The sequence below is a fragment of the Heteronotia binoei genome, chromosome 20, assembly GCF_032191835.1.
Source record: "Heteronotia binoei isolate CCM8104 ecotype False Entrance Well chromosome 20, APGP_CSIRO_Hbin_v1, whole genome shotgun sequence".
Taxonomy (NCBI): domain Eukaryota; kingdom Metazoa; phylum Chordata; class Lepidosauria; order Squamata; family Gekkonidae; genus Heteronotia; species Heteronotia binoei.
In genome coordinates, this window is record NC_083242.1 from 20,300,026 (window position 1) to 20,321,505 (window position 21,480).

The window sequence follows — 21,480 nt, forward strand, 5'->3', positions numbered from 1 at the left end:
ACTTCCTTTTTGTCCATTCTAACCTGACTGCTCAGCAATTTCACTGAGTGCCCATGAATTCTTGCATTGTGAGAAAGGGAGAAAAGTACTTCTTTCCCTGCCTTCTCTATCCTGTGTGTAATCTTGTAAACCTCTATCATGTCACCCCTGAGTTGCCATTTCTCCAAGCTAAAGAGTCCCAAGTGTTTTAACCTTTCTTCATGGGGAAAAGTGTTCCAATCCTTTAATCATTCCAGTTATTTTGATTACTTAAGGAAAATGGATGGAAACAGAAGGAGAAAGAAAAGGAGGAAGTGACAGAAAAGGAGTGGAGTTCATGTAAGTTTATAAACCTACATATGATTACTTGGAAGTAAGCCCTGCTAAATTTAACAGAATTCATATTGTATTCTTATGAAATGAGAGTCCAGGCAGTTTTAATTATGTGTGCCCACTGACAGGGAGAAAAGGTGGATAAAAATATTTTTAACAAATGAAATAAGTATGCATTGGATTCCATTGGAGCCAGTGTGGTGTAGTGGTTAAGAGCAGCAGACTAGCAAGAGCTCCTTTGCATATTAGGCCACATACCTCTGATGTAGCCAATCCTCCAAGAGCTTACAAGGCTCTTTTTTGTAAGCTCTTGGGAGGATTGGCTACAGCAGGGGTGTGTGGCCTAATATGCAAAGGAGCTCCTGCTAGAATTCCTCCCCTGCTCACAAGACTCCACAGCTTAGAGGGAACATTGTCTGGCTATCTGTCAGGCTGCAGGACCTCTGCCATCACCCAACAGCTACCAGGAAGGGAGGCTGGCTCGTGCCTCATCCAGTGGCACTGGTGGGTTGTTCTTTTGCTCCAGAGCCCCCTCGGCAGCCACAGCCACCCCCCTTGGGCATATGACGGCATGACTGCTCACTGCAGCTGCCCTTCAGTCATCTTAAATCCACCTGTGGAGAAAAGTGGACAGAGAAGATCCAGCAGAGTCAAAGCCGGGATTAATTTCCCTTTCAGCTCCTGTTCTACGCATTAACATCTGCTCATCACTTGCTATCAGCTGCCTTGCCCTAAATACGGTCAGTGTCTCTCAAAAGCAGATGTTCCCAACACAGCTCGCTGAACTCACCCGTTTAAAACAGAACCTTGTCTCCAGTTTCCAGTTCGCTTACAAAACATAAAAACCTCACAATGTTAAAGAAACAGATCCTCAAAACCACTGTCCTGGTGCTGGAAGTCGGCAGCCTCTATCACGTGAAGAAGACTGCCCCAAAATAAGTTTGGGACAGTAGCTCAAATGTTGCATTTGAGTACGGGAATCCCAGGTTCAAATCTGTGCTAAACCATAAAAGCTGACCATGACTGTATCAGTTTCCCACCCAAACTATCCACACAGATTAGCCAAAGCAGGGCTTTTTTTGTAGCAGGAACTACTTTGCATATTAGGCCACGCCCTCCCAATGTAGCCAATCCTCCTGAAGCTTACAGTAGGCCCTGTGCTACTGATTGGCTACATGTGTGGCCTAATATGCAAAGGAGCTCCTGCTACAAAAAAGGCCCTGAGCCGAAGCATGATCCATCAGGACTGTTTACTGTGCAAGCGGCTCCTTCAGTTTCCCCCCAAATCTTATGCCAGAGGTTTAGCAGGAGGGACTGAGGACTGAACCCGAGGCCTCCCAAAATATGGCGCATACATGTGTGTGTCAGTCCATCCCATTTTTTACGTTATGTCAAGCTAAGAAAGCCACTAGACCGGATGATATTTCATTGTCGCAGATACAAGGTGGTCTTTCAATCATTCTCCTAAACACTGTATTCCCATCGGACAGATGTTTGTGACTCTCTTAATGAAGAAATGATCACGATCTCCTTTAAAAAAAAACTAATTAGCATCCCCTTGTGTCTTCTCTTAAATCTGAGGCAGAGGCCTTAGGAGAAGGGATATTTTAATATTTCCTCCCATATTTCCCCCCCTGTAAAAGTCACTCCAGAGCAGAGCTTTTTTTTTGTAGAAAAAGCCCAGCAGGAACTCATTTGCATATCAGGCCACACCCCCTGATGCCAAGCCAGTTGGAACTTTCTTTGTGCATTCCTGCTCAAAGAAAGCCCTGCTCCAGAGTGAATTTGAGAGCTTCTTGCTTTCATTGCTTTCTGGTAACTCCAAATGACTAAAAGACTTTCCTACAATAAACCTCTTTCCAAGGGCTTTTTTGTAGCGGGAACTCCTTTCCATATTAGACCACATCCCCCTTTGCATATTAGACCACATCCTTCAAGAGCTTACAGGGCTCTTAATACAGAGCCTACTGTAAGCTCTAGGAGGATTGGCTACATCAGGGGGTGTGCGGCCTAATATGCAAAGGAGTTCCTGCTACAAAAAAGCCCTGCTCTTTCCTCAATTTTTTTTTTGCAAATAAGGTGCTCTCAATTTAAGGAATTTTAAACTAATCCCATTGATCTTTTCATAAAACCATTCTGTAAGATCTCTCATTGTGGGCATTGCTTGATTTTCTAGAGCATCAACATTTCACTCAAACTTCAGCTTCTCAAAAGCTGCAAATAACTTGCATTCTGCCTTTCGACTTAAAGCCTTTGACACAGCTTACAAACAACATTAAATGGTGATGTGCAATGAATTCATCACTACAGCAAAACAATAAATAAAACTAACTGTAGGAATGTTACCAAATTCCTCCACTACAAAGAAAGTGGTCTCAGATCTTACCTAACAGAAGGTGGTCCTTCTATCACTGTGCCAAACATTTTAACCTGTCAAAGAGATATCTTTAAAGCTCTTGAAATAGAGGAGAAAAAAAATCAGAATTATTTGGATTAGATCCCTGCACAGACTGGGAGATGGCAGTATCAGATAAATAGCCACCTGTTTGAAAATCCGTTTCATTGTGCTTAAACTTCACCCGAAAATGCCTGTGTCAATGAAAAACCGACACAAATCAGAACAGGAGCTGCATGTTAAAATCTGCATTTAAATCGACAAATGACACAATCAATCCACTGCTTGGAATCAATTTGGCATCAGTCACAGAACTGTTTACATGGAACACAGAAACACACTCACAGTTGGTCATTCATCAAAGAAAATAAAAGCCCCATCAATAATATAATAATACAAGTGGGGACCCACAATACTCGCAGGGGGATCTTTCTCCCTTTTAGAAGATATTGGATTTAGATCCTGCCCTATACTCTGAATCTCAGAGTAGTCACAATCTCCTTTACCTCCCCCCCCCTCCCAAAATACATCCTGTGAGGTAAGTGGAGCTGAGAGAGCTCTTACAGCAGCTGCCCTTTCAAGGACCACTGCTACGAAAGCTATGGCTGACCCAAGGCCATTCCAGCAGCTGCAAGTGGAGGAGTGGGGAATCAAACCCGGTTCTCCCAGATAAGAGTCCACACACTTAACCACTACACCAAACTGGCTCTCTCTTTTAGATTCCCTACCCCACTGCTGTCAAGCCTGGGGCAGCTTCCTTCCTCCTCACAACACTGGAGATGCTGTCGTGTCTGCAGTGGCTCTTGGCCGCCATCCCCCGCCCCCGGCACACCACTGGTCATGCTGCTCGGCTTGCCATGGCCCCTAGCCACCCCCAAGCACAGACCACGCTGCTGGGCCAACCGCAGCTCCCAGCCCTCCCTGCACCAAGGATCCAATTGCTGGGCCTTCCACCGCTCTCAGACAATGTGATGCTGCCATGTCCACCAAAAGAGAATGAGGTAGGTGTTCTGCTGCCCATACATGGACAATGTGGTGCAGTGGTTAAGAACATCAGTCTTTACTTGGGTTTGATTCCCTACTCCTCCACACAAAGCCTGCTGGGTGACCTGTTCTCTCACAACTCCGTCAGCCTCACCTACCTAGCGAGGTGGGAGCTGAAGAGAAGGTGACTGTGAGGCACTTTGAGACTCCTTAGGGTAGAGGAAAGTGGGGTATAAAATCTTCTTCTCCTCCTCCTCCCCCCAATGTAATTTTTAAACGATTTCTAATCTACAACTGGTGGGGGTGTGCTATTTGCAAATCTAGTGTCAGTGCGGCCTCGAAATGCAATAAGTATCCACAGGTTAGGCCACACTTGACTATAAGACTATAGGAGACGGAAAGAAGTACCTCAAAAAGTATTCAAGATACAAAGCTCCCCATTTATCTAGGTGCTAATCTTACAGTACAATTTCAAGAGTCACCCCCTTCTAAATCTACTTGTTGTGTCCTAGGCTCAAATGGGAGAACTGTTACTTTTGGAGGGAACTGTTACTTTTGGAGGGAAGCCGAACAAGCCAGAGCTTGAACTCCACACCAGGGTTCCAGAGAAGGCCTAAGCATGCCCAATCAGGGGAAGGATTGAAACATAAGTAGCCAATCAACATCCAGGCTCATACTGTACCCTGATAGGCCCTTAGGGCCCTGTAAATAGCCAATCCATGTAGATAGTTAAGGACCAATCAGAAGGGGGCAAGAATTGTATAAAGGAGCGGGAAGTTTGAACAGAGCTCAGTCTCTGTGTGTGTGTTCCTGAATAAATTAAATTATTGTATAATCTTATATTGTTTTAGATTGTTATTTTATATTACTGTATAACCTAATTGTTTTAAACCCTATATTGTATAACTTATTGAAATGTTGTTAGCCGCCCTGAGCCTGCCTAGGCGGGGAGGGCGGGATATAAATAAAATTTATTATTATTATTATTATTATTAAGTAAAGCTTGCTGAAATCACTCTCCGACTCTGGTCTCTTACTGCGCCGACCCCAGTACATTACACTGGCGACGAGGATGGGATGCCAGTAAGAACCAGCAACAGAACCAGGAACACGGAAAGGCGGCTAAATCCAAGCCATCTGGGTCTGCACCTCCGCTCTGCGCACACCCCAGCTCGCAAGCCGCCCAGACGCGCTGCCAAGAATAGAGGCTCCAGCCAACCTCCTACAGCCCTTTAGCTTCGATCGCCCCGAGCTGTGGGACTCGTGGGTCAAAGGCTTCCAGTCATACCTGACCTTCCGGAAGATTACAGAGACTACCATGCAGAGAGCTCTGCTTATCAGTATGTGTGGCACGGAGACCGTGGACTTAGCCAGGGCTCTTCTCCAACCCAGGAAGCTCTCAGAGACGCCGGTGGACGACATCATCAGCGCTCTGGAGAAGTATTTCCAGCCCCAGCCAACCAAGCTCACCCGGCACTGGGACTTCCGACAAAGGACACAGAAGGCAGGCAAAACCGCCATGGCGTTCTTAACAAGCCTGCGCCGGGTGGCAAGCCAATGCAGCTTTGCAGACCTCAACGAAGCCCTTCTCGACCAGTTTGTATGGGGCTTGAGGGACGAAAAACTAGTGCGGAAACTCCTGTCCCTCTCCGATTGCGACCTAACAAAGGCAATTGACGTGGCCACCAGCTGGGAGAAGGGCAGATCAGCAGAGCCATGGCCGACAAGACAGGCTGCGGCACACCAGATCAACCCTGAACCATCTACTGAGGACTCGGACGAGGACAGAGCTCTACAAACCGGCTATCGTTCAGCAGGAAGGAAGACCACCCACGTCCCACAAGGCATGAGACACAAGACACCACCTGCATGTGCAAGTTGCGGAGGCCAGCACGAGCGGAAGACCTGCCGATTCTGGAATGCCACCTGTCGACTCTGCAACAAAGAAGGCCACATTGCCTGCGCCTGCAGATCCAAATCCCGAGCACGCGTCCTGCAAAGATCTGCGCACTCCGAAGGCCAGCCAGACTTCGAGATCGACGCTCTCCACTCCCACCAATACCCGATACAGTACCTACCCTCGCCAGTCAGGCCCTCCAAAATCCGGGTCAATGTAGAGATCGGGGGGGGGGGGGGTGCCCTGCCAAATGGAGGTGGACTCTGGGTCAGCATCTATTATAGCGGCAGAGACATTTTTTAAAATTCCCACCAGGCTGAGGCCTCATCTCAGGGACCCGGGGTTTACCTTAGTGGACTTCCAGAAGAACAAGGTGCCTATCTTGGGAGTGGGCCCGGTCCCAGTCCAATACAAGGGGTTCAAGGGCCAGCTACAAGTGCTAGTGGTCAAGAACCACCTTACAAACCTTTTGGGTCTCGACCGGTTCAAGCCCCTGGGACTAGAGATCAGGGGGGTCAATAAGACTGGCGGAGTGGACTTTAACAAGGTTTGCGAAGAGTTCCCGGCCGTTTTCGATGGCACCTTGGGCTGCTACAAGGGTCTCCCGTGTAGCAGCCCCACAGTGCGGCCTATTAGGCTTAAAGCGCGGCGAGTTCCATTCGCGCTCAAGCCTAAAATTGAGGAGGAACTGGATAAACTGATTGCACAGGGAATACTAGAGCCTGTCACCCACGCAACCTGGGAAACTCCCATCGTGACTCCAGTCAAGCCCAGTGGGGAGGTGCGGATTTGTGCAGACTATAAGTGCACCCTCAACAAGGCTCTTCAGGCCCACGCATATCCTGTGCCCATCGTCAGCCACGTTCTAGCCACCCTAGCCGGCGCAAAAATTTTCGGCAAGTTGGACTTGGCCCAAGCTTACCAACAGCTGCCGGTGGATGAGGCCACGGCCAACGCCCAAACAATTGTGACCCACTGGGGGGCCTTTAGAGTAAAGAGGCTGCAATTTGGCGTGAGTGTGGCTCCGGGGTTGTTCCAGGAACTAATGGACTCTTTTTTAAAAGGACTCCCCGGAGTCACTCCATTCTTCGATGATGTGCTGATCGTGGCAGCCTCGCCTGAAGAATTCGCTGCCCGCCTTAGAGGAGTCCTACAACGTTTTGAAACAGCTGCCCTCAAGGTCAAACGGGAGAAGTGCCTCCTGGGCGTGGATCGAGTGGAATTCCTGGGGTTCTCCATCGATGCCCAGGGGGTCCACCCCTCCGACGCCAAGCTGCGTGCCATCAGAGATGCTCCAGCGCCCACCAACAAGCAAGAACTCCAGGTCTTCCTCGGCCTCCTAAACTTTTATCATGCTTTTCTCCCCCACAAGGCAGCGGTGGCTGAACCCCTGCACCGGCTTCTAGACAAGAACCGACCCTGGGTGTGGGGCTGCCAGCACGCTAAAGCCTTCCAGGATATCAAGGGCCTCCTGATGTCCAACTCCGTCCTTGCCCATTTCGACGAGACCCTGCCCTTGGTCCTTGCATGCGACGCATCCCCTTATGGCGTGGGGGCAGTTCTGGGCCACCGACTCTCTGATGGAACTGAAGTCCCTATCGCGTATTACTCACGGACCCTCTCGTCAGTGGAGCGGAACTACGCCCAAATCGACAAAGAAGGGTTGGCAGTTGTGGCCGGCGTCAAAAAATTTCATGATTACATCTACGGCCGGCCCTTTACCCTCTACACGGACCACAAACCCCTCTTGGGCCTCTTTGCATCGGACCAGCAGACCCCTCAGGTGTTGTCCCCACAGGTCCTCCATTGGTCCATTTTTCTAGCCGGCTACACTTACACCCTAGTGCATCGCCCGGGCAAGGCAATGGGCCATGCTGACGCCCTGAGCCGCTTGCCCTTGGCTGACGTGGATCCCGATCCAGCCCCGGCTCATCAGATCCTACTGATGGACATGCTTCTGGACAGGCCATTGCTCGCCCGCGACGTTGCTGCCTGCTCTGCTCGTGATCCAGTCCTCTCCCGTGTCTTGGACTGGGTGGGGAGGGGTTGGCCCAAAGGCTCGACTGGGCTGGAATTTACTCCGTTTGCAGCCCGGAAAGACGAACTATCCACCCACAAAGGCTGCCTACTATGGGGCAACAGAGTCGTCATCCCCAAACCCTTCTTTCTCTGCTTATTTTACATTTACAGCCCTAAAGGGACAGGAAGGTGAGGAGCGAGTTTTTTGAAATGCTGATTTGGAACATGCTTAGAAGCAAAAATGTAAGAAATCCAAGTAATGTCAAAGTTTAGATTTCATGACACTAGATTTCATGACACTAGTGTTTTTTTTTGGGGGGGGGGATCAATATCAGTATATATTTCACCTCTTCTTTCATGTCAAACTCTTTCAGCTTTTTCAATTCCTCTCACAAAAAGCTGTTTTGCATTTGAGAAGTTCAGTCACTGAAAAAAAAATTATGAACTTCATTGGAAGAAACAGTTCATCTGCCATTACCCTTCTTGGAAAACTAGCAGTTTTGGCAGATCTGGACAAGAGAGCAAAGCCAAAAAGAGCAGATGGGAGGGAAAAAAGAACAGATGTTAATGCAGTTTTGCTGTTTCCATATGCTTTTCTCTTCTAGCCATTTAAAACAAAAATTAAATTGCAGTTTAATAACTGTTAGTTGCTGAAAACTGAGAGGCCGGGACAGTCACTGAAGAATTCAAAAGGAATCAGGGGCTGTCAGGTCTATTTAGAAAGGGAAACAGTATGAATGACAAAAACAATACTTGCAGCAGCTGAACCTCAAAAGATAATAAAACCTGGCCATAGAATTAGAGGCTTTGGCTCCGATAATTGGAAGGATTTCTGGCAGCAAACCTGCTAAGGGCCACCATGTAAAATCTCAGGTTATTGGGCAGACTTTCCTCTACTAGAGGACCAATTCACACCTTATGAAATAGAAGACCATAGATTTATACACAGCCCTTCACTCTGAACTCAGAGCGACTTACAATCTCCTTTATCTTCTTCCCCCACAACAGAGTGCCGGCCTTCTGGGGGTGCCAAACTGGGCTCCCCATGTGGCTCAGTGATGTTATCAGTGTGGGGAAGTGGGGGTGCCAGAAGTTAGCCTTGTCTATGGTCCCAGACTGTCTAGGGCCGGCCCTAAATGAAATCCATCTATCCCACATATGGACCTCTGATAATTGTGCTCTGGGAGTTCTGTGCTGGGAACTTAATTCCCAGGTGCATTTACCATGCTTGACACCCAGGAGATCAGTGCCCTGAGGGACCTTCTACAGTTCTGCAGGGCCTAAAAGACATATGAAGCTGCCTTTTACTGAATCAGACCCTCAGTCCATCAAAGTCAGTAGACTGCTAGCAGCTCTCCAGGGTCTCAAGCTGAGGTTTTTCACGACTACTTGTCTGGACTCTTTTTAGTTGGAGATGCCAGGGATTGAACTTGGGACCTTCTGCTTACCAAGCAAATGCTCTACTACTCAGCCACCGTCCCCCCCCCGTCCCCCCGGATAAAAGTAGTTCCCTGTGCAAGCACCAGTTGTTTCCAACTCTGGGGTGACGTCACAACACAACATTTTCACAGCAGACTTTTTTATGGTGTGGTTTGCCATTGCTTTCCCCAGTCATCTACACTTTCCCCCTAGCAAGCTGGGTACTCATTTTACTGACCTCAGAAGAATGGAAGGCTGAGTCAACCTTAAGTCGGCTACATGAACCCAGCTTCTGCTGGGATCGAACTCAGGTTCTGAGCAATGTTCCCTCTACTTTGAGAAAAAATTCTACCTTGTGAGCTACTGGCAGTAAAGTTGTGAGCTACTGCATAAATCAGTGTGCTCTGGGGTCATCCTTCCAGAGCTAAGATAAAAAATGTGTGAGCTGGAGGCTAAAAATCTGTGAGCTAGCTCACACCAACTTAGCTTAGAGGAAACACTGGTCGTGAGCAGAGTTTAGGACTACAGTACTGCAGCTTTACTACTCTGCGCCCCAGGGCTCCTGAAGACAGAGCTCTTCCACTGGGCTTTTTAAGCGAGGCAGCGGATGTCAATTTCTATTGGGTCCCTCCTGTCACATGGTTACTTCTCTGAAAAGTGTGTATCGCTTACAAAGACTTGGTCCCTCAAGAGCTGGAGATAATCTGCAGGGAAAGTTTATAATTTATTGGATTGCCTGAAATATAATGAAATTAGTCTGGATTGAATTGTTTTATTGTAGGTTAGCTTTTAAATGTGGTAGTTTTAATTAAATGTGAATTTTATTGTCTATGAATATGTTGAAATCCACCCTGAGCCTGTTCGCGGGAAGGGCAGGCTAGAAATCGAACAAATAAATACATTTTTATTGATGGTTAGGATACAAACAGTGGTCCCATCAGGGAAGCGTAAGCAACCTTCTCTCTTTCTGTCACAATCCAACCTGGGTTCTTGCCCATCTGAGAAATGCATTCTTAGCTTGAAACTCCATGCTCATGTCTGTACCAAAGTTCTCACAATGACCATACAAACTTTGTAATGTGTGAATTAGCCCTGCACTGAGATTGCTAGCTAGGACTGTAAAGGCAGACCTAGGTGGACCAGGTGGTTTAATTTCAACAGAGCATTAATTTCAAGTGAGCAACAAGGATGATCCAGGGCCTGGAGGAAGAACCCTCTGAGGAAAGGCTTGGGAATGTTCAGTTTGGAGAAGAGGACATGGGGGGGCATGATGGCTCTCTTTAAATATTTGAAAGGCTGTCATTTAGAGGAGGGCAAGGAGCTGTTCCACTTGGCAGCCAAGAATAGGACCCGAAGCAATGGTTAAATTACAAGCAAAAAGGTACTGGCTGGATTTTAGGAAATTTTTTTTTACAGTCAGAGTAGTTCAGAGGTGGAACCAGCTGCCTAGGAAGGTGGTGAGCTCTCCTTCATTGGCAGTGTTCAAAATGCGGCTGGATGATTATTTGTCAGAGATGATTTAGGCTGATCCTGCATGGTGCAGGGGGTTGGGCTAGATGGTCTGTATAGCCCCTTATAACTCTATGATTATGATTTTGGCCACATGAATTAAGAAGAGGGGAAAGATTAAAAGCTGGTTGTTAAATAGTAACTTTCAGATTCCTGGTGATACACAGGGGCTAACAAAACTGTGACATGCAAAGGGTTTCAGGTTCAAATTGGTTCATTTCCAGTTCAAAGATTTCTGCTCTCTCTCTCTCTCTGTGCTTTCTGCAAGATGGCCTGGTCATGTGACAGCAAGGAAGATCCTGTGAATTATGGGGCAGGTATTTGTGAGTTTCCTGCATTGTGTAGGGGGGTTGGACTAGATGACCCTGGAGGTGCCTTCCAACTCTATGATTCTTTGTCTCCTCTGGAACAGGGCCCTCCAGTCTAGATAGTGAAACTTGAGCCAACAAAAGCTGGGCCTGGAGGTGGGGATGAAGCTAGAGAGAGCACATAGGCTTGTGCCTTCCCGCAGAGCGAGAGCATCTCCTGAGGATCTGTGAGGCCGAGTTTGCTGGATGACTGGTGGTTATTTCAGGGGCCATTGGCTAGGTCTCCCTTGGAAGCTCAAGCAGAAGGGCCTCTGGCTTTGCTGGAACATTGGTGGCAAGCAACTCTGCAGTGCTGGTCCTTCCCTGGCCCTCCTTTTCCTCCTTGAACTCTTGATAGTCTTGAGGTGTAGTGGTGAGGAGCAGAGGATTCTAATATGGAGAACTGGGTTTGATTCCCCACTCCTCCTCCACATGCAGCCAGCTGGGTGACCTTGGTCCAGTCACAGTTTCTCAGAGCTGTTCTCTCAAGAACAGTTTTTGAAAGAGCTCTCTCAGCCCCACCTATCTCACGGGGTGTCTGTTGTGGGGAGAGGAAGGGAAGGAGATTGTAAGCTGCTCTGAGATTCCAAGTGAAGGGCAGGGTATAAATTCAGTGTCCTCCTCCACCTCCCATTTGAGGTGGGCAGGGCAGCTGGCCCCCTTCCTAGAGCGCCAGGACCTAGCAACAGTGATTCATGCAACGGTCACCTAGAGACTGGATTACTGTAATGCCCTCTACATGGGGTTGCCTCTGTGCCGAATCCGGAGGCTGCAGCTGGTGCAGAACGCAGCGGCTAGGCTGTTATTGGGGCTCCCCAAATGGGAGCACATACAGCCAGGGCTGTGCGGACTGCACTGGCTGCCAGTTATACACCGGATTCGTTACAAAGTGCTGGTTATTACCTTTAAAGCCCTATATGGCCGAGGACCTGCCTACCTGAGGGACCATCTTTCCCCATACGAACCCCAGAGAGCACTGAGGTCAGCGGGGAAAGACCTGTTGACTATCCCAGGGCTGAAGGATGCAAGACTGCAGAGTACCCGCACTCGGGCCTTCTCTGTTGTGGCCCCACACCTGTGGAACCAGCTCCCAGAGGAAGTACGGGCCCTGCGGGACTTTGACCGTTTCCACAGGGCCTGCAAGACCTTCCTCTTTAGTGAAGCCTTCACCGACTAAACACTGAGAGACTGCTTAAATAATTTTGTTATCGGTCAGAATAGCACCAAGATGTTAATTGTATTGTTTTACTACTTTTAGAATTTTAATTAACTTTTATCTACTGTTAAGGTATTGTATCATTTGTTATATTGATTAATGTTGTTAGCCACCCTGAGCCTGCCTCGGAGGGGAGGGCGGGATATAAATAAAAGGTATTATTATTATTATTATTATTCCTGAGGAGACAAGGTCAGTGGGGGCTGGGCAGGGAAGGCCATGTTGAGTGATATCAGATGGCTGGTTTGGGGCGGCTTGAAGCCACCCCAAATAAAGCTGGCCAGAAATAGAGTGCCCTGGAGCTTTCAGATAGCGCTCGGGGAAAGGGGCAGGCTGTGGGCACCCAGGGAGCATCAGAAAAGCTCACACGTCCCATCTGCAACTCCCCGGGCACTCTCCAGGCGCTTCCCGGGGTTCCAGATGGCCGGGAGGTGCCTCAGCGAAAAGACACCACTTTTGAAGTGGTGTCTTTTTGAGCCAGGTGGATCAGCCTACAGGACAGGGCGAGTACAGGACGGGGGCGGGCAGCAAATGTTGCCGTCTGGAGGGGTTTTTTTGGGTTGATCTCAGAAGTGTCTCTGAGTCGACCCAAAGTGCCGGACTGTTAGCAGCCAATAAGACCCTCAAGAACTCATGCCAGTTGGTGCGAAACACTGGGCCAGAAGGAACACTGGTCCAACTCATTGCAAAAACCTTAACCTACATTCACTTTATTCCATTTGCATAATCTCAGCTAATCACCACAGAAATATTATTTCATTTAATCAACCCTCACCAGTTGATCATCCAGACCCAAAGTTGGCCTGCTTAATATAATTTAACATGCCCTCCATCTTTTGAAGAGAGCCTTTTCCAATCAATTGCACTTTTCTACAGCTTTTAGACAACTAGAGATTTTTATATATTTTCCATATATATGGAAAAAAAATAAGGAATATGTTTTTTTTTTAAAAGCAATCCTGTGTGTCTGTTCTGTTCTGGAAGTTAAGATTACTGTCAAAACTCATCAATAAAAATGTAATTCATCTGATGCATTTTAAATTTAATTACTTATGGACGTAAACACAGCATTTCTGATTCTATTGCCACTTTTAATAAAGATATCTGTTTACTGGATTTTTCACTAGGGAAAAACTTTTAATCTTTTCCTCAGTTCCAATCAAAGCTCTGAAAGCTTTCATATTTGCTGAGCCTTCATATATGGAACTCTTAATATCTTTATTCTAAGAATCTCTCATCTTTTCCCCTTCTGATATGGGTCCCTTGCTTTGTTCAGGCCTCCTTTTTCAAATCCTTCTTCAAGTAACTGGCCAGTGTTGCCTTTTTCTGGCAGGGATTTTTTAATCCTTTAATATTTACTGTCAAAATCTTAATTATAGCTTTCAAGAAAGAAAACCCAATATTGACTTTAATTGCCTTCTTATTATCATCCTCAAACTTCCCTTTTAGGCTAAGGCTATTTTTCTTTAGCTGATTACGTTTTTGAGGCACAGGATTATGTTTAATAACTAGCAATTGTTCCGTCTCTGGCACCATCTTCACCTTTTTAAAGAAATATAAATTATATTTTTACCCCAGTTTTCAGCTAAAGTTGGCTCCTGCCACAAAAAACACACCTGTACAAAATTGGCCATTAAAACTCTGCAAAATATTCTGTGAGGAGAAGCTTCTTAGATAGCAGAATACAGTTAGTAGAGAAATATGATTGGCTACCTCCTGGACTTACAATTTTATTTATTGCCTTACTTCATTTATGCCACACACAAACCCCAGTCTCACCAAAGGAGACCCACCAAAGCACCTTATATTGTTTTTCTCTCCTCTATTTCTCCTCACAACAGCCCTATGAGGTGAGGTAGGTTAGGCTGAGTGTGTATAACTAGTCCAAGGTCACCCAAGTAAGCTTCCATTCCAGAGAAGGGATTTGAACCTGGGTCTCCTCACACCACACTTTAAGGAGGAGGAGCTCTCCATTTGTACTGTACCTTAGTCTTTTCACTAAAAATAGTGTATCTGTTCCTGCAAAACCTGTGGGTATAAATCTCATTACACATCAGTTTGATTGCCTTCTACTTGATTTCTTCTCCAGTAATTTCCTTACTGACTTAATAAAAAATTAAACATATCTGATTTTATGGAACCATCCACACCATGCTAGATTTTATTTATTGTCTGCAACTGAAGTATTTTTCAAGATTCAGTTCTGGTTTTAAAGAAAGCTCTAATTTTTAAAAAATAATTTTTAAGCCTTCTATATTTTTTTCTTATTTCAAATCATTATCTTTTGCATTTCATCAGTCACACAGATCTCCTGTATTCCTCATTCTTTTCCACAGCTTGTTAAAGTATACTAAGTGTGTCTCAGTTCTGTATACTTCAAATCTCATTCACTAATCTCCTCTTGATACCTGATAATCTGGTTAATACGCTGTAAACTGGTCAGGCCCAGTTCTAGGGTTGCCAAGTCCAATTCAAGAAAAATCTGGGGACTCTGGGGGCGGAGCCAGGAGACTTTGGGGCTGGAGCCAGGAGACATTGGGGTGGAGCCAGGAACAAGGGTGTGAGAAGCATAATTGAACTCCAAGGGAGTTCTGGCCATCACATTTAAAGGGATAGCACACCTTTTTAAATGCCTTTCTTCCATAGAAAATAATGAAGGATAGGGGCACCATCTTTTGGGGCTCATAGAATGGGACCCTCTGGTCCAATCGTTTTGAAACTTCGGGGGTATTTTGGGAAGAGGCACTAGATGCTATACTAAAAATTTGGTGCCTCTACCTCAAAAAATAGCCCCCCCAGAGCCCCCAATACCCGCAGATCAATTCCCCATTATTCCCTATGGGAATCGTTCTCCATAGGGAATAATAGAGTGCCCAGTAGACATTTTGCTCCCCCCCCTGCTTTCTAAAGCAAAACACTCCCTCTCTTCATGGGGGCTGGAATGACAATCACAGGTCTAGGCTGTCCCAGGAAGGCAGCTGAGGCAAGGAACATAGCAGTGGCAAGGGACCTGAGAGCATCCTTATCCCCCCAGCTCCAAATGGAAGGTAAAGCCCAGGCATTTCACACACACAACAGCATGGATGCAGATGGCTCCACTCTCACCCAATCAAGGTGCCTAGTGGCAGCAAACTGAGATCATCTTCCCCCCCTCCCTTCTCAAATGAGAGGCGAAAGGAAAGGAAAAGTCCCCTGTGCAAGCACCAGTCATTTCCGACTCTAGAGTGACGTTGCTTTAACAAGGTTTTTCTCTTTACGGGGTGGTTTGCCATTGCCTTCCCCAGAGAGGCGAAAGCCAGGACATTTGTCCCCCCTCCTCCACCCTGAGAGCGTGGATTAAGAGGGCAAGGCAGCAGCCTGAGAGCATCCTTCCTCCCCCACCCCCAAACAGGTGAAGCCAGGGCATTTAGCGTGCCCCCGGCCCTCCCCCGCCGCCGATCATTGATCCGCCCCAGGAGGCAAAGCCATTTAAAATTTTTTTTAAAGAGCCAGAGAGAGCTTGAATGCAGACGGCTCCACTTTCCCCCAAGTAAGCTGGGCGACTGCAGCAGCCTAAGAGCATTCCCCCCCCAGTCCTGAATGGGAGGCAAAGTCAATTTAAAAAGAAAAAAAGAAAAGCCCGAAGAGCAAGCTGGCAGCCCCGACCAGAATGAAGCAAAGGCTGGCCCACACACACACAAACACAACCAACACCCCTTCCAGAAAGCACATAGCTGTTGAACTACTGGGAGGGGGCCAGAGCCCACAGCCCTCACCCCCCAGAGTATTTTAATCTTTGCTGAGTGCCGGCCTCCCTCAACCCCCCCCCCTCCGCCTCCCCCCAAGCAAATGGACATTTAAACCCCGAGTCTCCAAACCTGCCCAGCAGCCGCAAGAGCCTGCCGCCGCCCTCAACCCACACCCCCCCCCCCCAGGGAGGCTCGGCCCTGTTGCGAGGAGGAGGAGGCGCGTTTGGCTGAGAAATAAACTCGCCTGCTGTTCAGCACCTTTTTTATTTCAGGGGTCTCTCCCGCGGTGGGCTTTTGCGAATGCCCCTTTCGGTGTTCGCAAGGGAGAAGGGGAGGCTTTAAAGAGAGAAATTTTCCAGGAGTTCAGCTAAAGTTAAAATAAAAGTGAGTAACATGAAACTCGATCCCAGAGCAGAGTGGAAAGCCTGTGTTGGCTCTCGGCATGTGTGAGCTGCCCCTAACACAGGGAAGGCCCCACAGCAAGAGCGGCCCATAAAACTCAGGGCTTCAGTGGGCTCCCCTCCCTTCACCGGCCAGCTGACTGGGGGTGGGAAGCAGCCTGAGAAAACGGAAGAGCTCTGGCTGCTGTGATTGGGGCTGGGTGGGAAGGGCTGCCGTTCTCCCCCCTCCTCTCCCCCCGCTTTCCCTTTTATGGCCAGCAGGGGGAGGAGGCTCCAAATCGGGGGTCTCCAGGCCTAGCGGGGGATTTGGGAACCCTACCCAGTTCTCAGTTTCTAAACCTTTTCATCCCTTTGTTCAGAACATGCCCTTTCCTTTTTCTCTCTTCATCTTTCAATTTTTTTTATTAAATCAGGTCTCAAATAAGGATTCCTTAGAAGGGGAAATCCACCTGAAATGGTTGTTTCTGAAAATAGAAATTATCCGAGTTGTTTGAGTTTTGCACAAATTCTGGCAAAGAAAAAGTTGGCAATCAAGCTAGCAAAAGGAGAATTTGAGAAGCAGATTGCGAAGAAAAGAAGAAGAAGAAGAAATTTGATTTATATCCTGCCCTTTACTCTGAATCTGAGTCTCAGATAGGGTGGCCATAATGTCTGAAGGCCAGCCAGGGACACCTTTTTTGGGGGGAAGGTAGGGGTGTGCGCGCGCGGAGCGCGTGCCACCGGAAGCAGGAAGTGACGTCACCTCAGGTGATGTCACTTCTGGTGACGTCATGCCACCGCCGGAAACAGGAAGTGACATCACTTCCCGTGACATCATTTCCCCCGCGCCACCTGCCGGAAGCAGGAAGTGACATCACTTCTTGTGACATCATTTCCCCCAAATGCCACTGCCGGAAACAGGAAGTGACTTCACAGCACTTCCTGTGACGTCCCCAAAAATCCCCCAAATATCACCGCCGGAAACACCAAGATTATTTATAGAGAGGGAAAGGGGGAAGTAAAGTTAAATGAAACTCTTTTTTTACTTTTTTCAAAGTGAGAAGACTAGAGAGAACGGGTTCCATGCTGAGAAGCCAGTCAGATTCCAGTGAGACTGTGCTGCATAATGCAGCCTATTTATTTTGTCCTGTTTGCTCTTTTGGCTCTATCTGCGCCACCTTCATCACTTTCGGGGTGTGGATCCCCCAGTGGGGTGGTCTCCCGACTCCCTCCACCGGCTGTTTCTGATAGCCCTGCGCCCCCTCTTTCATTTGATATGTGTCCCGTGCGGGTGCCACCCTCCCGCCGGGAGATGCCGCAAAATGAGCCCCCTTGAGGCTTATGGCGGCAGGGCTCGGGGGAAGCGAGCTAGACTGCTGTTCTTTTGAGGGGTTATAGAGTGTTTCGAGCCCGTCCCTGTGGCATCGGTCCCATCGTTGTGGGACCCAGGGGGCCGGCGCAGCGGCATGCCGAAGCAGCCTGTCACTAATAACACAGGTCGAGATGCAGGACAGGAACCCGGAAGTGACCGACAGGCTGCTTCGGCGTGCCGCTGCGCCGGCCCCCTGGGCCCCACAATGATGGGACCAATACCACAGGGACGGGCTCGAAACACTCTATAAACCCTCAAAAGAACAGCAGTCTAGCTCGCTTCCCCCGAGCCCTGCCGCCATAAGCCTCAAGGGGGCTCATTTTGCGGCATCTCCCGGCGGGAGGGTGGCACCCACACGGGACACATATCAAATGAAAGAGGGGGCGCAGGGCTATCAGAAACAGCTGGCGGAGGGAGTCGGGAGACCACCCCACTGGGGGATCCACACCCCGAAAGTGATGAAGGTGGCGCAGATAGAGCCAACAGAGCAAACAGGACAAAATAAATAGGCTGCATTATGCAGCACAGTTGAGAAAGTGCCTTATCCCATATACTGATGAAGTAAATACAGGATCTGAGAACAAAATTGCACCAGAAGACACAAACACAAAGCTCCCTTACACTGAATCAGTGCTTGGGTCCACGAAAGTCAGTATTGTCTAGTCCAGTCACAAACACAAAGCTCCCTTACACTGAATCAGTGCTTGGGTCCACGAAAGTCAGTATTGTCTAGTCCAGTCACAAACACAAAGCTCCCTTACACTGAATCAGTGCTTGGGTCCACGAAAGTCAGTTTTGTCTAGTCCAGTCACAAACACAAAGCTCCCTTACACTGAATCAGTGCTTGGGTCCACGAAAGTCAGTATTGTCTACTCCAGGGGTGGCCAGAGGGAGGGAGGGAGGGAGGAGGGAGGGAGGGAAGGAAGAAAGGAAGGAAGGGAGGAGGGAGGGAGGGAAGGAAGGAAGGAAGGAAGAAAAGAAGGAAGGAGGGAGGGAGGAAGGAGGGAGGGAAGGAAGGGAGGGAAGGAAGAAAGGAAGGAAGGAAGGAGGGAGGGAGGAAGGAGGGAGGAAAGGAAGGGAGGAGGGAGGGAGGGAAGGAGGGAAGGAAGAAAGGAAGGAAGGAAGGAAGGAGGGAGGGAGGGAAGGAAGGAGGGAAGGAAGAAAGGGAGGAGGGAGGGAGGGAGGGAAGGAGGGAAGGAAGGAAGGAAGAAAGGAAGGAAGGGAGGAGGGAGGGAGGGAAGGAAGGGAGGAGGGAGGGAGGGAAGGAGGGAAGGAAGGAAGAAAGGAAGAAAGGAAGGAAGGAGGGAGGGAAGGAAGAAAGGAAGGAAGGAAGGAGGGAGGGAAAGAGGGAAGGAAGGAAGGAAGAAAGGAAGAAAGGAAGGAAGGCAGGAGGGAGGGAAGGAAGGAGGGAAGGAGGGAGGGAGGGAAGGAAGGAAGGAAGGAGGGAAGGAGGGAAGGAAGGAAGGAAGGCCGCTCCCTCCCGCCAGCTGCCCCCCCGCTTTTGGCCCCCTCCCTCCCTGCTTACCTTCATCCAGGGCAGGTGGCAGCCTCTCCTCCCGGCGGCTGGTGCTGCTGGCGGGGCTGGCGGCAGCTGCGGAGGCCGGGGAGGGCCTCTGCTGGTCTCTGGAGGGCCTCCAGCAACCAGCGCCGGCCTCTCCGCGGCCTCCGCTGGTCGGCGCTGGTCGCTGGAGGCCCTCCAGAGTTTCTGGAGGGCCTCCAGGGACCAGCGCCGGCCTCTCCGCGGCCTCCGCTGGTCGTTGGAGGCCCTCCAGAGTCTCTGGAGGGCCTCCAGCGACCAGCGCCGGGCCAGCGGAGGCCGCGGAGAGGCCAGCGCTGGTCCCTGGAGGCCCTCCAGAGTCTCTGGAGGGCCTCCAGGGACCAGCGCTGGCCTCCGCCACTGCCGCCAGGCCCCGCGTGCGGGCAGGGAAGGCGGCGAGTGAGGGAGGGAGCGTCCCTGCGCGTGCACAGGGATGCTCCCTCCCTCACTCCCCGCCTTCCCTGCCGGCGCGCGCGGCCCACCACCTCCAGGGCTGGCTAAACCGGGACCTCTAATGGTCTCGGTATAGCCAGCCCGGGAGGCGGGAATAGGGGGCCAGAACCGGGACATTCCTGGGTGCCCGGGACGGTCTGGCCACCCTAAGCAATTCACAATCTCCTTTACCTTTCCCACTCCCCCACAAAAAAACACCCTGTGAGGTTGGTGGGGCTCAGAGAGCTCCCACAGAAGCTGTCCTTTCAAGGACAGCTCTGTGAGAGCTATGACTGACCCAAGGCCATTCCAGCAGCTGCAAGTGGAGGAGTGGGGAATCAAACCCGGTTTTTCCAGATAAGAGTCCGCACACTTAACCACTACATCAAACAAACAACAAGAATTTCTTCAACACCAAGATACAGGCCAGGGGGAGCAACTGGATCCCTGGATGAGGAGACAGCAGTGAAACTGAAATAACTCTTTACTTTGCAACTTGATTAACATTATTTGTTCTATTTACTTTATTTCATGACACATGAAATAATGCAAAATTACACAACAGGATGCAATCCACAGCAAACTATACACAGTAATACAGACAGTAATACAGTAGTACAGACCACAACCCCCAATAACTTATTCAACCCTATCCTTTTTCTTGAGTAAAAGACCTTCTTGAAGAATTCAGTTCTCCATAATTTATGGAAAGCCAGGTGGGGTTGCCAGGTACTCCCCACACACAGTCTTCTGGGAGTGGGGCGGGGCTCTGCCCCCCAACAGCAACACTGCTGTGCAATGTAATCAACATGGACACTGTGGTTTGAGCCAGCAGCTCCTTCTCCCCCCCCCCCCCCCGGCAAATTCCATGCGGCTTCCTCTGCCTCCTGCTCCTCCTCCCTCCTCTCCACCTGCTGCTGCAGTGCACTGTGCCTTGCTCAGCTCTCTCAGCTCCGGCTTCTGCTTCACCGGCTCGGGCATGGCTAGGGTTGCCAAGTTCAGTTCAAGAAATATCTGGGGACTTTGGGGGTGGAGTCAGGAGCAAGGTTGTGACAAGCATAATTGAACTCCAAAGGGAGTTCTGGCCATCACATTTAAATGCCTTCCTTCCATAGGAAATAATGAAGGATAGGGGCACCTTCTTTTGCGGCGCATAGAATTGGACCCCCTGGTCCAATCTTTTTGAAACCTGGGGTGTATTTTGGGGAGAGGCACTGGATGCTATAAGGAAAATGTGGTGCTTCTACCTCAAAAAGCAAGCCCCCCAGAGCCCCAGATACCCACAGATCAATTCTCCATTATTCCCTATGGGAGTCAGCCTCCATAGGGAATAACATCATTCCCAGCAGACATTTTCTTCCCTCCCCCCGCTTTCTGATGACCCTGAAGCGGGGGGAGGGCCTCCAAACCAGGGGATCCCCTGCCCCCACCTGGGGATTGGCAACCCTAGCCATGGCAAAAAAAGAAAAAAACCTGGCATCCCCTGGAAGTCAGCCCCCCACACCTGGAAGTCAAGGGCAGTGCTCCCCCATTGGCTATGGGCCTGAACTCACTGATGGTCTCCAGCATCAATGGCTTTAAAAGGAAATTAGACAGATTACTGTAAAATAGATCCATCAATGGCTACTGACCATGATGATGAAAGGGAACCTCTGCATTCAGAGGCAGTACTCTTTGAATCCCAGTGCTAGCAGGCAGCATCAGAGCCTCTATGGCCTATACACTGGCCCTCCTGGAGAACTGGGTGGCCTTTGTGTGAAACAGGAAGCTTGATTGGATGGACCACTGGTCTGACCCAGCAGGGCTGCTTTTATAGAACCAACAGAATCACAGAGTTGGAAGGGACCTCCGGGTCAACTAGTCCAACCCCCTGCCCAATGCAGGAAATTCACAAATACCTGCCATCCCACACCAGGGATTATGTTCCATTTCC

The 21,480-nt window shown here is 49.2% G+C and overlaps 1 protein-coding gene across 1 annotated transcript in view; it reads right to left on the reverse strand.

The window, feature by feature from the left end:
- The window catches only part of XYLT1 (xylosyltransferase 1), a 339,162-nt gene that overhangs the window by 164,569 nt on the left and 153,113 nt on the right, over positions 1 to 21,480 (reverse strand). The gene's annotated exons all lie outside the window — the stretch shown is intronic.